The sequence below is a fragment of the Heterodontus francisci genome, chromosome 38 (genome assembly GCF_036365525.1).
Source record: "Heterodontus francisci isolate sHetFra1 chromosome 38, sHetFra1.hap1, whole genome shotgun sequence".
Taxonomy (NCBI): Eukaryota; Metazoa; Chordata; class Chondrichthyes; order Heterodontiformes; family Heterodontidae; genus Heterodontus; species Heterodontus francisci.
The window spans coordinates 33,502,785-33,519,335 of NC_090408.1; the positions used below are offsets into that span (position 1 = coordinate 33,502,785).

Consider the following 16,551-nt stretch of genomic DNA (forward strand, 5'->3'; position numbering starts at 1 on the left):
ACCACATGTCAACGAATGTGATGACTAATTTTGAACAATACCTCAACACATGTTGTGCGTTCCTACAAAATTAGATTTAAGTACAGCATTTTCAATGTACATATCAACCCACAAGGACTACTATTGACTGAAATGCCACTCAGGTGATACTTTCCTAAAAGCCTTTATTAAAATTGATGCTGTCTAGACAATATGCATTAGTTACTGGATTATATATGTCTATTGTTAAATTGAAAGAATTCAAAGCGCCTCTCCCAATTCACAAGGTTAAATCTTATTGAATTTTTTGCTTTCTCTTTCGAGCAATGTTACAAAGTTTCTTCAACAGTAGAACTGTCAGCACTGTAACCATTAGGAACAGAGACAACAGGAAGATCATCACATCTACACAATAGTAAGCGTACCAGGGGAGTTGGTAAAATTCTGAGCGTAAATGTGCTGCACCTTTGTGTCGTGCAACATACTCAATCCAGAAAATGGCTCTCTCCATTGGAGACTCTGGTTGGTCCCTGTGGAGAGCAGAGAGTTTCTGCATGTTATCCCGATATGATGCATTATTTATGACCTCGTTAATTGCCTGCAATAGATCTGTTGACTGCATGGTTGCAATATCTACCACTTTTGCTGCACCTCGGATTTCAAGTCTCAGTAAATTGTCAAACTGATCAAAAATCAGAGGTATGCCAACTACTGGCACCCCATGATAGATGGCTTCATAAACTCCATTGGTGCCACCATGGGCAATGAAGGCTCGTGTTTTGGGGTGCCCCAGTAGGTCATTCTGAGGGATCCATTTTGCCAGTAGTGTATTATTTCCTATGTTGGGAGGGATCTTTCCATAATGCCTCCAGATAACTTTCTGAGGTACTTGAGCAAAGGCCTCTGCTATTTTCATTGTAATATGCATTGGCAGAGAGCTGATAATGGTCCCCAATGACATCACAATAATCCCATGTTTCCCTGACGTTTGGATAAACTCTTCAAACTCTGCTGTTAAAGGTTTGGATGGTTTACACTGGAACCCTCCAATATACACAATATTTGGCATGGTAGGCCTTGGGAATTCAAATATAAAATCTACTCTCATCAGCCACACATCAGCCCTGAGGAGAATAGACTCGATGTCTGTGTCTGGGCCCAGATATCGATGGCACAGTTCATTGTAAATGGGGTGAATGATAAATTCTGTAAATGATAGCTGAAGAAGATTTAGGATGACATTTTGTGTTCTTTGGAGAAAACTCATTTTGTCTGTCAGTTGTGAGGTAACTGTTGGGACATAGGACAGTGGTGATGGTGCAGAGAGAAAATGAGCTTCTCCACTGCTGATCCCACGAACGTTATACACCAAAGGGAGTTTTAAATAATAAGCAAGCATAGAACCTGTAGCAAAAAACGGATCTGTAAGTATTAAGTCAAAGTTTCTATTTTCAAGTTGGTTTAACAAACTTCTGTTTTCAAAAATTGCAGTATTAATTTCATGACCCCAAATATGACAGGCGTGCAGAAAAGACATCATTTCATATTGGAACTTCACAAAGTGCCATGCTGTTGAATCATGATGTAAGACTTCTAGTGTCTTTTGTACCACATGTTCAATAAATTCTTTATTTGTATTTTTCTCAAGGAATCCTGGCATTTTAATCACAATGGATTCATATAGATCAGGACTCTCTTTGATGTACCAAGATGTTGAGGGAAAAAGCACAGTCACGTTGTGCCCACGAAGTCTCAGTTCTTCTGTCAGAATTCTCATATTGACCCAGTGACTTCCATCGAGAGGTACAACTAATATGTTAGCCCCCTGCGTAATTGGACAAGACAGGGTGATGATAATACTAAGAAGGTATGCAGCCTGTAATCTGCTTTTCCATCCAAGAAACTCCATATTGAGAGGAAATGATAGCCAGATCCTGTTGGAGAATTGAATAGAAATATTGGTAATACAACAGAAACTTAAAAACACGAGAAATATGAGCAGCAAAAGGCCATCCAGTCGCTTGAGTCTGCAAAGTCATTCAATGAGATAATGGCTGAACCCCCTAATCCCTGTGAATCACAATATTTACTAGTCTTATCTGTTAAGAAAAATTCTGCTTTCCATGCTTCCTACCAAAGAGGATAATTTCTTTCACACATCCCCATGAGTATTTCTGACACAATTATGCTTTTACAAGTGTCACGGTACTGTTTTTTTCCTCCTCTGTTTGGAACACTATGCCTTTAAGACTCGGTTTAAAAGCAGTGTGCCTTTAAGACTAAGCATAGTGTGCCAGCAGCTGCAACTGTTTCCGAGGCGACAGCAATAAAGAGAGGTCACATGGTGTACTGTAATTTTTAACTGTGTGTAAAAATCAGCTAAAACAAGTATGATCCAGAAACAGCAAAGTGTGCTTGCCTTGAAAGAAGAGAATTCTCTCAGTAGAAATTCTACAGTGAACTACAGGTTGTGTTAATTTCCTAAGGAGGGAAAAACCATTAGGAAGAGAACATTTGTATTGTTGAAGGTAGCATAATTCCTTTTATTTACTTCCAATCCAAGAAGTCTTTGCTTCAACATTGACTCTCTCTTGACTGATGGGCTTTTCTGGAATTGGCAGTAAAGTTTTGGCTGAAAGACTATCAATTTTAAAAATTCAAATATAGACCTGTCATTATACTCAATGTTGAAAGAACTGTGTGATGCCTGCTTAACTGAAGTGCTTTGAATACCCATCTGCTATAGACTGTCAAATTCACCTGGCAGCACAGTGGCGCAGTGGTTAGCACCGCAGCTTCACAGCTCCAGTGACCTGGGGTCAATTCCAGGTACTGCCTGTGTGGAGTTTGCAAGTTCTCCCTGTGTCTGCGTGGGTTTCCTCCGGGTGCTCCGGTTTCCTCCCACATGCCAAAGACTTGCAGGTTGATAGGTAAATTCGCCATTAGCAATTGCCCCTAGTATAGGTAGGTGGTAGGGAAATATAGGGACAGGTGGGGATGTGGTAGGAATATGGAATTAGTGTAGAATTAGTGTAAATGGGTGGTTGATGGTCGGCACAGACCTGGTGGACCGAAGGGACTGTTTCAGTGCTGTATCTCTAAACTGAACTAAACATGTTGAGTGGCATTTGATTGTTCTAATCTGGGATACCTCATCAACCAGGACTGTAACTTACCAGGACTTCCAACGCAGCTACTTATTTTATTTCTAAAGCACTATTGTTTTTAACTGGTTAACCATTGTTACTTTTTGAATGTATATGTGTGAATGGGGAGGCTTAGGTTAAATAAGAAGTTATAAGGTCTTTAGATATAGGTTTATCTTAATAGTGTTTAAGATTTAGTTTTTTAATAAAGAGTTAATTTGTTGTTATCTAAAGATACCTGATTTGGTGTATTTTATTCTGGAGATTAATAAAGTGCTTAATATGGTTGTTTTCCAGTTTGGTGGGAAAACTTTAATAATATGCTGTGACCTGTGGAGTGTTGGGACTGAATTGACAGTGCGTTGCTCCTGTTTCAGTCATAACACAGGGCTCTGCTATAATCAAATTAAACCTGTGGAATGGATGACTTCTCATATGAAATATAATTTTGGATGGCATAGAAGTAGATTGTGTTGGATTTGTAGCTGATAAACAGGGAGCAACAATTTCCAACACAGGATCAGGGATTAAGAAATGCCAAATTATGGCCGGGGAAAAGCAAGTAGTTTATCGAGAAACAACATTTTCCAGCACAGTGCATCAGGGAGCAGAGAATTCCAGCACAGGAGAACCAGGGATAGGCACCAACCTATCTGATGAACCTATCTGTCACTGACCTGAAACGTTAACTCTGTTTCTCTCGCCACAGATGTTGCCAGACCTGCTGAGTATTTCCAGCATTTTTTGTTTATATTTCAGATTTCCAGCATCTGCAGTATTTTGCTTTTATTCCAGCACCAACCTGTTGCACCATTGACATTTGACAAAATTATTGACTCAGCCACGGACATGGGTGGGGGTGGGGTGATTAATCTGTATATAAAGTATATCTTCAATCTAATGTCAATGAAACAAAGTCTAATTTAAGATACATTTCTCTCTATAAATAAAGTGGCTAAGTGTATGAATATCGATGGAGAGCAGCACGACTGTATTACCTAGCTAGCAAGCGAAATAGTATGCAATGTCAATGCGAATTACCTTTGCAATTACTTTGACTGCTAGGTTATTTTAAAACACAATTTTAAAGGCTTGAAGAAGGAGTGCCCAACATTTTTGTGTGCGGGGTGACATTACAATTTTTGTCGTACCTGAACTACCGGTTAGATGATTTCGGAAAGATAAAGGCATTAAAAATTGATCTTGCAATTAATTAGAACAACAACAAAGGTGCAGTTTTGTGAAGAAGCTTTAAATGAGAAGACTAATTTCTTGGCTTACTTTCTGGTCACTATGTTGGACACTGATATAGTGAGATACCTGGCATTTTTTTTGCTTACATGAGTAGTCAATGTTTGCCTGCACACTTCTTGTCGCGATGCAGAGTATTCCAATGGATGTCGATTGTCAGGAGTGATCTTGAGTGCGCTCTCTACCACTTCTCTCTCTCTGTCTGTCTGTCTCTCTCTCTCTGTCGCTCACTCCCCCTCCCTGTCTGTGTTTCCCTTTCTGTGTTGTCCCTCCCTCTCTGTCCTCCCCCACCTCAATCTCTGCACCAATTCTCACTCTGCCCCCTCTCTCTCTCCCCCCTATCTCTGCGCCCTCTCGCTTTGTCCCCCGCTCTCGCTCTCTCTGCCCCCACTCTTTATCTCTCCCCTGACTCTCTCTCTCCCCTCACTCTTTCTCTGCCCACCATCCTCCCCTCCCTCTCTCCATCCTCTGCCTCCCCTCCTTCTCACCTTCCCTTCTTCCCTCCCTCTCTCCTCTCCCCCTCTCTCACCTCCTCCTCCTCCTCCCTCCCACCTCTCTCCTCTCCCTCACTAGTTTAGCTCCAGAACAGCGCTTCCAATTCAGACAGGTTCAGGGTTTTCCAGCGGGCTTTTAAAAAATCAGAACCCACTAGAAAACCCACAACTTGCCCGAATTGGAAGCACTGTTCCTGCTCTAAACACATGTCAGCTGTGAACCTGACAGCTGTGATTTTTTTAAAAAATTGACTGGTCTGGAAGAAGCCAGTGGGAAATTTCTTGCCCCTGAAATTACCTGTCACAGACTTCAAAAATGTTACCACAGACACATTGCCGATCCCTGCAGTGAATTCCTGCCTGGTGTATTGGAGAGCAGCAAATTCCAGCACATTGCAACAGGGAACTTTAATTGTCACCTCTTGTCGGTGTCACCTTGGAGATTTGCTGCTTTGAGCTGACCTGTCATGGATGTAAGGTTTGCCCTCACCAGATAAGAATGGGAATCACCTGAGCCACTGAACCTGCACTATTCAAAGGGATGGTAGCTATACTAAAGCTCAGGGAGCTTGTCATTGTCTCCTGTACGAGCCGGGTATTGTGTAATGTGATAAAAACAAAAGGAGGAAAGCTGTCAATAATTTCAGAATAAATCACAAAGCCACTTGGTCGGCCTAATTGTTGCCCTTGTCCCAGGCTGCAGTGAAGATCAGTTTAAACAAGGCAAATTGCTCTGTCTGGACACACCCAGTGCTCACAACTGAGACACTGTGATGGTGCAGTGACACAGCCCACAACCCACTTTGCGAGTCTTCTCTGAACGGCCTCTAATCTAAGTATATCCCTTCTCATGTAGCCCCCACCTGCCAAGAGTGAGGCACATTGCTTTTGTCATATGAGCATTGATTTTGAACTTTTGCTTGAGTGAAGAAATGACTTGTTGAACAGATCCGCCGTGGCTGAAAAAAACATTTGCATACAAACAGACGGTGCTTGTGTGGACAAAGGACCATTCCCTGACACATTCAACCCACAATGGATGTTGATCATCGGACAGTGAGGGGGTGGGAAAATGCATTCCAGGGCCTGCTGGGGTGATGCAATCCACAAGGGCCAGGACTGGTTGGAACCAGCTGGTCACATGACTAACTGGCTGTTCCGGGGTTTTTGAACTCGCCACAAAGAGTTTGAACTCAGAAAGACTGTTTGCTCCTGGACTGAGAAGAACACTCCTGTCTGCACCGATCTCTTTCTCACAAGCCTTTGAATCCACTGAAGACACATGAACACCAAGAGAGAAAAGTCTCCTACAGCGAACAAGGTTTAAGAAGAATACTGGGCCCCAACGAATAGAAAGAAATACCTACAATCCAAGGACTCTGCAGTGAGCTCAAAGAACTGTAACAAAAACTCTTCAGATATCGCCTCAAACTTTTCCGCTTTATTTGGGTGCCGTTCCCGATGTTGGCCTGGCCTCCTGCCATTTTGTCCTGGGCTGGGAAGGCCAAGGGCTGCTTTTCCGTCCCTGTCCATTTTCTGTTTTAATTTCAGATTTCAGCATGATTTGGCTTTGGTGCTGAAATATTGGGTCCTGTTTCGAGCATGCTATTTTCGGTTGGCTGTCAAGGCCGTGAAGAAATACAGAACAGATTCATTAGGATGGTACCAGGGATGCGAAAAATGAAAAGCAATTGTTATGAGGAGAGGCGGCATTTTTCACAAGAGCAAATGAGTTGAAGAGAAGTTTTCATAAGGTAAATAGGGAAGAGCAATTTCTATTGATTGGTGAGTTGGTAACGAGAAGGCGTAAATCAAATAATGGACGAAGAGTTAAGGAGAAATGCACCTGCTCTTTGCCTGCCAAACTATGATTTTAACCCGAAACGTTAACTCTGCTTCTCTTTCCACAGATGCTGCCAGACCTGCTGAGTGAATCCAGCATTTCTTGTTTTTGTTTCAGATTTCCAGCATCTGCAGTATTTTGCTTTTATTTTATGATTTTAACGCCACTGGTTTTGGTAGCAGATGAGGGCCCCAGCAGACTCTGGTGCAGATAATTCATAAACCCAAATTTGGGTGCAACGACATACATGGACCCCTGATAGAATTTCCAACCCCACTCCTTGACGTAGTGGCTGCCAGACTCATCCCTTTCCAATTAAATCTGTGAGGAAGCCAGCGAGGCCCATCATGGTAAATTTTAAAGGAAACTTTTAGTGTGACCCCAGGCAGCAGGGGCGCTCCTCCATACTTCTGAAGGAAAATCTAAGCAGCACAACAAAGGTTTGCCGCTCTCCTGCCCTGGGTTCCTCCCTACACCTCTTTTTGACTTTTATTCTCTGCTGCTATCTCTCAGAAATGGCCAAGCAGCTGACCAGCTGCATTCAAATTGAGTCCTGGCAGTTAGAATTTCTGATTTCTACTCCCACATGAGATTGCTGTCGACACCCTGGCTTCCTGCAAGGACTTAAAATCAGCCTTCTTGTTTTTCATTGTTCCACCCATTAGAAGTTTCTATTGGTAACTCAGGCACTCTGTTTGTTGCTTTTGTTTAATTCGGATTTCCCCAAGCATTATTTTTGAATAGTTCTCGGAGCATAGGAACAGGAGCAGGTCGTTCAGCCTCTGCAGCCTGTTCCACTATTCAATGAGATCATGGTTGATCTGTGAACTAACTCCATATACTCACCTTTGCCCCATTTCCCTTATTACCTTTGGTAAACAAAAAGCAATCGATCTCAGATTTAAAATTAATAATTGATTCTTTATCAACTGGTGTTTACAGAGAGAATTCCAAACTTCTACCACCCTTGGCGTTTCCAAATTTCACTTCTGAAAGATCTGGCTTTAATTTTTAGTCTATGTCCTCTAGTCCTGGAGTGCCAAACCAATGGAAATGATTTCTCTCTATCTACCTTATATGTTCTCCTTAACATCTTGAAAGCTTTGATCATATCACCACTTAACCTTCTGAATTCCAGGGAATACAATCCGAGTTTGTTTAATCTCTCCTCACTATTTAACCCCTGGTATCATTCTGGTAAATCTACACTGCACTCCCTCCAAGGGCAATATGTCCTTCCTAAGGTGTTGTGCCCTGAACTGAACACAGTACTCCAGAAGTGGTCTAAATGGTCACATCCTGCCAATTAGAGTACCTGCTGCTCAGCCGCTTTCTGAACCAAGTCAATAATTTTCTTTCAATTCCATGAGCTGCAACTTTAGCTAACAATCTCTTTTGAGTGCCTTCTGGAAGTCCATAATAAAACATTCATAGACATTCCCCTGTCCAGTACTTTCATCACCTCTTCAAAAATTTCAATCCACCTGTGGGAATTTACTCCTTGGAAATCCATGCAGGCTATCTCTGATCAGTCACTTTCTTCTTAATTAAAGACCCCAGGAATTTCCCTGTATACGTCCCTGGTTTCCCACTCGAACCTTTCTTAAATATCCAATGACATATGCCATTTTCCAATCAAAAGGAACGGTTCCTGAATCTAGAGAATGTTGGAAGGTTATAGTTAGCACATCTGCATTGTTGTATGTGCAGAAAATAAATGCACTGCTGCAAACCAAGTCTCAGGCTGTCTTTTCACCAGACCTGAAAGATTAATTTTAACTTGTAGCTTATTAAACTATTTGTCATGAAATTATACTCTTTCACTTACAGATGAAGAACAAATGCAGCACGGTAATAAATCTTGTACTCCCAGTAGCTGAGGTTTCAACGAAAGTAAGAGTACTTTAATCCACCTTGTCAAAAGTCAAAGTGAATTAGTGATTGTGTAATATTAATTCTCATGTGATCTACTAGTCACATATTGCAATGATCTTTTTCTTGGCGTTTGCAACATATAGTTTCAGAAGAGGTTTTCCTCTGAGTTTGTCCTCATCACTGCCTTTAGAATTAACCCATGGATTCAAAATCCCTGAATGGTCCCATTTCAGGGAAAGTACCAATGCATTTTCGTACAAAGGCAAACTTATTAAGTAACTTTTCCCTCCAACGGCGATTTAGGGTAGGAATGGCCTAGACCATTCAATTGGAAAATAGTATGTTTCTGAGAAAGACACTAGGGCTGAATTTTCAAAGCAGCTGCTTTGAAGTTGGCACGTGGATGCGCTGTCACTGAGCACCGCGATATTACGCGCGGGAACGCATTTAAATGGATGGGGCGGAAGGTTTCCTGACTCAATATGGAGATAGGCCGACTAGAGGGGAGGCTATGTTGGATTTGGTGCTGGGCAACGAACCAGGCCAGGTGGCAGATCTCTCGGTGGGAGAGCATTTCGGTGATAGTGAGCACAATTCCCTGACCTTTACTATAGTCATGGAGAGGGACAGGAGCAGACGGGATGGGAAAATATTTAATTGAGGGAGGGGAAATTACAATGCTATTAGGCAGGAACTGGGGAGCATAAATTGGGAACAGATGTTCTCAGGGAAATGCACGACAGAAATGTGGAGGTTGTTTAGGGAGCACTTGCTGCGACTGCTGGATAGGTTTGTCCCGATGAGGCAAGGAAGGGATGGGAGGGTAAAGGAACCTTGAATGACAAGAGATGTGGAACAGCTAGTCAAGAGGAAGAAGGATGCTTACTTAAGGTTGAGGAAGCAAGGATCAGACAGGGCTCTAGAGGGTTACAAGGTAGCCAGGAAGGAACTGAAGAATGGACTTAGGAGAGCTAGAAAGGGACATGAAAAAGTCTTGGCGGGTAGGATTAAGGAAAATCCCAAGGCATTCTACACTTATGTGAGGAACAAGAGGATGGCCAGAGTGAGGGTAGGGCCGATCAGGAATAGTGGAGGGAACTTGTGCCTGGAGTCGGAGGAGGTAGGGGAGGTCCTAAATGAATACTTTGCTTCAGTATTCACTAGTGAGAGGGACCTGGTCGTTTGTGAGGACAGCGTGAAACAGGCTGATATGCTCGAACAGGTTGACGTTAAGAAGGAGGATGTGCTGGAAATTTTGAAAGACATGAGGACAGATAAGTCCCCGGGGCTAGACGGGATATACCCAAGGATATTACGGGAAGTGAGGGAAGAGATTGCCGCGCCTTTGGCAATGATCTTTGCGTCCTCACTGTCCATTGGAGTAGTACCAGATGATTGGAGGGTGGCAAATGTTATTTCCTTGTTCAAGAAAGGGAATAGGGATAACCCTGGGAATTATAGACCAGTCAGTCTTACGACGGTAGTGGGCAAATTATTGGAGAGGATTCTGAGAGACAGGATTTATGATTATTTGGAAAAGCATAGTTTGATTAGAGACAGTCAGCATGGCTTTGTGAGGGGCAGGTCATGCCTCAAAAGCCTTATTGAATTCTTTGAAGATGTGACAAAACACGTTGATGAAGGAAGAGCAGTGGATGTGGTGTATATGGATTTTAGCAAGGCATTTGAGAAGGTTCCCCATGGTAGGCTCATTCAGAAAGTAAGCATGGGATACAGGGAAAGTTGGCTGTCTGGATACAGAATTGGCTGGCCCATAGAAGACAGAGGGTGGTAGTAGATGGAAAGTATTCAGCCTGGAGCTCGGTGACCAGTGGTATTCCGCAGGGATCTGTTCTGGGACCTCTGCTCTTTGTGATTTTAATAAATGACTTGGATGAGGAAGTGGAAGGCTGGGTTAGCAAGTTTGCCGATGACACAAAGGTTGCTGGAGTTGTGGATAGTGTGGAAGGCTGTTGTAGGTTGCAACGGGACATTGACAGGATGCAGAGCTGGGCTGAGAAGTGGCAGATGGAGTTCAACCTGGAAAAGTGTGAAGTGATTCATTTTGGAAGGTCGAATTTGAATGCAGAATACAGGCTTAAAGACAGGATTCTTGGTAGTGTGGAGGAACAGAAGGATCTTGGGGTCCATGTCCATAGATCGCTCAAAGTTGCCACCCAAGTTGATAGGGTTGTTAAGAAAGCGTATGGTGTGTTGGATTTCATTAACAGGGGGATTGAGTTTAAGAGCCGCGAGGTTATGCTGCAGCTCTATAAAGCCCTGGATAGACCACACTTGGAATATTGTGTTCAGTTCTGGTCGCCTCATTATAGGAAGGATGGGGAATCTTTAGAGAGGGTGCAGAGGAGATTTACCAGGATGCTGCCTGGACTGGATGGCATGTCTTACGAAGAAAGGTTGAGGGAGCTAGGGCTTTTCTCATTGGAGCGAAGAAGGATGAGAGGTGACTTGATAGAGGGGTACAAGATGATGAGAGGCATAGCTAAAGTGGATAGCCAGAGACCTTTTCCCAGGACGGAAAGGGCTATCACCAGGGAGCATAATTTTAAGGTGATTGGAGGACGGTTTCGGGGAGATGTCAGAGGTAGGTTCTTTACACAGAGAGTGGTGGATGCGTGGAATGCACTGCCAGCGGTGGTAGTAGAAGCAGATACATTAGGGACATTTAAGCGACACTTGGATAGGTACATGGATGATTGTAGAATGAAGGGTATGTAGGTCGTTTGAGCCTAGAGTCGGTTAAAGGTTCGGCACAACATCGTGGGCCGAAGGGCCTGTACTGTGCTGTACTGTGCTATACTGTTCTATGTTCTATGATCTATGAATTGTTCATATTGATATTTTAATGTTGATGGTAACCCATTTAAAGTAAGTAACTATTCCTTATTGTTTCTCATGGAAGAAATGTTAGGTTTAGCCCTAAATTCCACCTAATAAAGGAATTTAGATTACTGGAAACATGTTTTGGAATACAAATTATCCCTTGGATCATTGCTCCTTGCCAAATGCAAACATAAAATGTGTTGTTTCTCTGTGTATGCATGTATTTATGTGATTGTCTCCCTTCTAACTATTTCCCTGCTTTCCATTTCCTTGTTTGTGCTGCACTCCTTCCTGTCTCCTTTTCCCTCCCTGCCCCTCTTTGTATGTCTCTGAGATGCCAAAGATAACAAATTGGAACACTCTGGACAGCCTTGAAACCTTCTGCAAAGGAGATATGGAGAAGAAGTAGAGTAAAAGTTACTGTTTTTGTGAAGATCCACAATTGGGTTCGCATTAAAGTTAGAGCTAGGATATGTTACCTTCGTATTGCGCAAAATATAAAAACAGATAGCAACAGTTTCTATAAGTATATAAAAGGGAAGAGAGTAGCTAAAGTGAATGTTGGTCCCTTGGAGGATGAGACTCGAGAATTAATGGTGGAGAACACAGAAATGGCAGAGACACTAAGTCAGTATTTTGCCTCAGTTTTCACAATGGAGGACACTAGTACCATCCCAAAAGTGACAAGTAATGCAGAGGTTATAGGAAGGGAGGAACTTAGAAAAATCATCATCACTGGGGAAAAAGTACTGAGCAAACTATTGGGATTGAAGGCAGACAAATCCCCAGGGCCAGAGGTCTACATCCTAGCCTCTTAAAGGAAGTGGCAGCGGAGATAGTGGATCCATTGGTTGTAATATTCCAAAATTCCCTGGATGTGGGAAAGGTTCCAGTGGATTGGAAAAATGTTAATATAATACCCTTATTCAAAAATGGAGGGAGGCTAAAAGTAGGAAACTATAGAGCAGTTAGTTTAACATCTGTCATTGGGAAATTGTTAGAATCCATTATCAAAGAAGTAATAACAGGACATTTACAAAGTCAAAATGCTATCCATCAGAGTCAGCATGGTTTTATGAAGGGTAATGGACACAGGGAAATTCAAGTTACAGACGTGTATTAAATAGTAATTCAAAAGTTTTAAAAGTGCTGAGAGGCCCTCTCTCTCTCTCCCTTACCTGCAACTTGCCCTCCAGCATCAAAAGCTCACTCACCGTCATTAATTGGATGGTTAGCGTGCCCTCTGGCCACTACTTGCCCAATAAAGGCAAAGTCACTGTCACTGTCACTGTCCGGCACAGTGTGAGGTCGGGGCCCACATTTGATGCCGACATCAGGATCCCGATTCAAAATGCAAAATCCTGCCCTGCACTCGCCTGGTTCCATTCTTATCTGTCCACTCATAGCCAGACAATCACTTGCAATTGCTTCTCATCCCAATCCTGCACAGTTTCTTCTGCAGTCTCCCAAGGTTCTATCCTTGGCCCAGTTGTATTTTTCCTATACATGCTGCCCCTAATCAACATCTTCTGACAACACGTCAGGTTCCAAATGTACGCTGACGACATCCAGTTCTACCAGCACCTCTTTCAACCCCTCCACTGTCTCTGGTTTGTCATGTTGCTTGTCTGACATCCAGTCCTGGATGAGCAGAAATTTTCTCCAACTAAATATCAGGAAACCTAAGCCATTCTTTTTGATATGCACCATAAAAACTATTCCCTTGCCACTGACTCCACCAAGACCTATTATCCCATCATCCCTGTGCTCGCTGACCTACATTGGCTCCTGATTCAACAATGATCTCAAAGTTCCTATTCTTGTTTTCAAGTTGCTCTGTGGCTTCACCCCTCCCAATGTCTGGAACCAACTCCAGTCCTACAACCCTCTAAAATCTTTGCGCTCCTCCAATAAACCGTAAGAGCTTCTACGGGTATATAAAAATGAAGAGAGTAGCTAAAGTAGGTGTGGGACCCTTAGAGGATGAGACTGGCGAATTAATAACAGGGCACAGGGAAATAGCAGATAATTTAAACGAATATTCTGCATCGGTCTTCAAGGTGGAGGACACGATAAACATCCCAACAATAATTGATGACCAAGGTGTAAATGGGAGGGAGGAACTTATAACAATCTCTATCACGAGGGAAAAGGTGCCGGACAAACTGATGGAATGAAAGGCAGACAAGTTGCCAGGACCTGATAGTCTGCATCCAAGGGTTTAAAAAGAAGTGGCTGCAGAGATAGTGGAGGCATTGGTCATAATATATCAAAACTCACTGGATTCCAGTAGGGTACCAGCGGATTGGAAAACTGCTAATGTGATGCCCCTATTCAAGAAAGGAGGGTGACAGGAAACTATAGACCAGTTAGCTTAACATCTGTCATTGGGAAAAGTCCATTATTAAGGAAGAAATAGCAGGACATTTAGAAAAACATAATGCAATCAGACCTAGTCAACATGGTTTTATGAAAGGGAAATCATGTTTGACAAATTTGTTAGAGTTCTTTGAGGATAATACAAGCAGAGTGGATAAATGGGAACCGGTAGATGTAGTGTATTTGGATTTTCAGAAGGCTTTCAATAAGCGGGCGGCACAGTGGCGCAGTGGTTAGCACCGCAGCCTCACAGCTCCAGTGACCCGGGTTCAATTCTGGGTACTGCCTGTGTGGAGTTTGCAAGTTCTCCCTGTGTCTGCGTGGGTTTCCTCCGGGTGCTCTGGTTTCCTCCCACAGCCAAAAGACTTGCAGATTGATAGGTAAATTGGCCATTATAAATTGTCACTAGTATAGGTAGGTGGTATGGAAATATAGGGACAGATGAGGATGTGATAGGAATATGGGATTAGTGTAGGATTAGTATTATTGGGTGGTTAATGGTCGGCACAGACTCGATGGGCCGAAGGGCCTGTTTCAGTGCTGTATCTCTCAATCTAAATCTAAAAAAAAGTGTCACATAAAAGGTTATTGTACAAAATAAGAGCTCAAGGTATTGTGGGTAACTTGTTGGCATGGACTGAGGATTGGCTAATACACAGAAGTCAGAGAGTTAGGATTAATGGATCTTTTTCAGGTTGGAAAGCCATAACTAGTGGGATGCCACAAGGATTGGTCCTAGGGCCTCAACTATTTACTATCTATATTAATGACTTGGATGAAGGGACAGAGTGTAGTGTATCCAAATTTGCTGATGATACAAAAATAGGTGAGAAGGCATGTTGTGATGAGGTCACAAAGAAATGCAAAGGGATGTAGATAGGTTAAGTTTGTGGGGCAAAAATTTGGCAGATGGAGTTCAAAGTGGGAAAGTGTGAGGCCATCTACTTTGGTAGGAAGAATAAAAAGGCGGATTATTATTTAGATAAAGACTACAAAATACTGCAGTACAGAGGGATCTGGCTATTCTTGTACATGAAACACAAAAAGTTAGCATGCAGGTGCAGCAAGTAATTAGAAAGGCAAATTGAATTTTGGCCTTTATTGCTAGGGGGGTTAGCGTTTAAAAATAGGGAAGTCTTGTAACAACTGTACAGGGTGTTGGTGAGGCCACACCTGGATTACTGCGTACAGTTTTGGTCCCCATATTTAAGGAAGGATATACTAGCATTGGAGGCAGTTCAGAAAAGGTTCACTAGGCTGATTCCTGGGATGAACGAGTTGTCTTATCATGAACGTCTGAACAGGTTAGGCCTTTACTCATTGGAGTTTAGAAGAATGAGAGGTGATCTTATTGATACATATCAGATTCTAAGGGGGCTTGACAAGGTAGATGTTGAGAATATGTTTCCACTGGTGGGGCAGTCTCGAACTAGGGGACATAATTGCAGAATAAGGAGTCACATACTTAAAACTGAGATGCGAAGGAATTTCTTCTCTCAGAGGGTGGTGAATCTCTGGAATTCTCTACCTCAGAGAGTTGTGGAGGCTAGGTCACTAAATGTATTTAAGGAGGAGGTAGATAGATTTTTGAAATCTCGGGAGTCAAGCGTTATGCGGAGCAGGCCCGAAAGAGGAATTCAGGCCTGGGACAGATCAGCCATGATCTTATTGAATGGCAGGGCAGGCTTGAGGGGCTGAATGGCCTACTCCTGCTCCTATTTCTTATGTTATGTTCTAATTCTGGATTCTTGTGCATCCCTGATTATCATCACTCCAACATTGGCGGCCATGCCTTCAGTTCCCTGGGCCCAAGGTCTGGAATTTTTCTCCATAAGCCTCTTTACCTCGGTGTTCTCCTTCAAGACATTCCTAAAATCTAATTCTTTGACCAAACTTTTGGTCACCTGTCCTAATATTTCCTTATGTGGCTTGGTGTCAAATGTTCTTTGATAATTCCTCTGTAAAGTGCCTTGGATCATAGCACCACAGACGATTACAGCACAGAAGGAGGCCATTTGGCCTGGCGTATCCGTACTGGGTCTCTGCAAGAACAACTCACCTAGTCCCACTTCACTACCTTTTCCCCGTAGCCCTGAATTTCTTTCTCTCTTCAGGTGCTTATCCAATTCCCTTTTGAAAGCCACAATTCAATCTGCCTTCAGCACACTCTCATGCAGTGCATTCCAGATCCTAACCACTCGCTGCATAAAAATGTTTTCCTCATGTTGCCATTGCTTCTTTTGCCATTTGCCTGAAATCAGCGTCCTCCAGTTCTCAACGCTACAACAATGGGAACAGCCTCTCCCTATCTACTCTGTCCAGACCACTCATGATTTTGAACACCGCTATCAAATCTCCTCCCAACCTTCTCTTCTCTCAGGAGAACACCCAGCTTCTCCAGTCTATCCATGTAACCAAAGTGCCTCATCCTTGGAACCATTCTTGTAAATCTTTAATGTACCCTCTTTAGAAACATAGAAAAATAGGAGCAGGAACAGACCATTCGGCCCTTCGAGCCTGCTCCACCATTCAATACGATCATAGCTGACCATCCAAACTCAGTAACTTGTTCCCGCTTTCTCTCCGTATCCCTTGATCCCATTAGCCCAAAGAACTATATCTAACTCTTTCTTGAATATATTTAATGACTTGGCCTCAACTGCTTTCCGTGATAGAGAATTCCACAGGTTCACATCCTTCCTAAAATGTGGTGCCCAGAATTGGACACAAGACTCTAGTT

At 42.9% G+C, this 16,551-nt stretch overlaps 1 pseudogene; it reads right to left on the reverse strand.

The window, feature by feature from the left end:
• Window positions 1-147: 147 nt before the first annotated feature.
• LOC137352516 (UDP-glucuronosyltransferase 2C1 pseudogene) lies at window positions 148-8,642 on the reverse strand (annotated as a pseudogene).
• Between the last annotated feature and the right edge of the window lie 7,909 nt (window positions 8,643-16,551).